The sequence below is a fragment of the Perkinsus marinus genome (genome assembly GCF_000006405.1).
Source record: "Perkinsus marinus ATCC 50983 genomic scaffold scf_1104296948498, whole genome shotgun sequence".
Lineage (NCBI taxonomy): Eukaryota > Perkinsozoa > Perkinsida > Perkinsidae > Perkinsus > Perkinsus marinus.
This window is the reverse complement of record NW_003210164.1, coordinates 1-1323: the sequence shown is the minus strand read 5'-3', so window position 1 is coordinate 1323 and position 1323 is coordinate 1. Positions and strand designations below refer to the sequence as shown.

The 1323-nt window shown below is 49.2% G+C and overlaps 1 non-coding gene across 1 annotated transcript; it reads right to left on the bottom strand.

The window, feature by feature from the left end:
- Nucleotides 1–260: 260 nt before the first annotated feature.
- On the bottom strand, nucleotides 261–332 carry Pmar_PMAR005728. Its single transcript has one exon. It is a non-coding gene; the product is annotated as a tRNA-Asp (tRNA).
- Nucleotides 333–1323: the final 991 nt, after the last annotated feature.

Below are 1323 nucleotides of genomic sequence, written 5' to 3'. Positions count from 1 at the left end.
ATTACATACTTATCTCAAGAAAATGTTCGACACGTTTGGATACACACGAGAAATTAGCAATCGTGGAAATGGATGCCTCTCGAAACATCGCACGGTGTTCTGACGCAACGTTTTTCTTGACGAAATATCGAGCTAATATCGACACAAATATACATCATCCGACGTTGGTAATCGTTGTATACAAACGGTAGAAGACAAAATCGTACTGAAGTTAGCAATCCAACATTACACACACGTTTTAAGAGGTTGCATGAAAAACGTGGTCCGTGGGAATCGAACCTGCGCATTCTCGCATGATGGGCGAGCGCTCTACCAACTGAGCTGCACGAATCGGGCAGAGACGGCTTTCAGAGACAGCACAATTGCGTGAATCTTGCTGGACTGCATCGCTCCGCTAGGTTTTTGTGACATGTATAAAAGATTTAAAATTGTCAGGCCTGGGATTCGAACTTGCGGTCATTTTAAATCGGCTCCTTGTCGAAACTGTTGTGTTACATTCTCGCAGACTAGTGCGTGCTCAACCTGTGTCGGGCTGCTACGTATGCTATTTAAACCTCAACGAAATTGAATGGCTAGGTCGCGAGAAGACGCTTTCAAAATGCCTATATACTCTAGCCGCAGGTAATGCCGGTTTGATTTTAGCGCGCGCCCGGGGCCCCCACCCCAGCGCGCGCAATTTTGTTAAGGCGATGGGTTGGGTTTCTTGGCGAAACCGGCGCGGGATCCACCTAGTGGGGACGCTCCCGGACGAATACTAATCACTAATAGACATTCTCAAGATCTCACTCAAGAGCTTCGACTCTAGTATTGAAGCTCAGTATAGCGCTCATAAAAGAGGTAGAGTACTATTGGACTATATTACTGCGGTGGACTACTCAAGCAGTGGTCTATTTCGCTTCCAGTAAGATCAATTCCATCGGCCGGGGCGCCTATGCCATCCCAAGATAAGCCTCAGTGCAATCAATTACATCGGCCGGGGCGCCTATGCCATCCCAAGATAAGCCTCAGTGCAATCAATTACATCGGCCGGGGCGCCTATGCCATCCCAAGATAAGCCTCAGTGCAATCAATTACATCGGCCGGGGCGCCTATGCCATCCCAAGATAAGCCTCAGTGCAATCAATTACATCGGCCGGGGCGCCTATGCCATCCCAAGATAAGCCTCAGTGCAATCAATTACATCGGCCGGGGCGCCTATGCCATCCCAAGATAAGCCTCAGTGCAATCAATTACATCGGCCGGGGCGCCTATGCCATCCCAAGATAAGCCTCAGTGCAATCAATTACATCGGCCGGGGCGCCTATGCCATCCCAAGATAAGCCT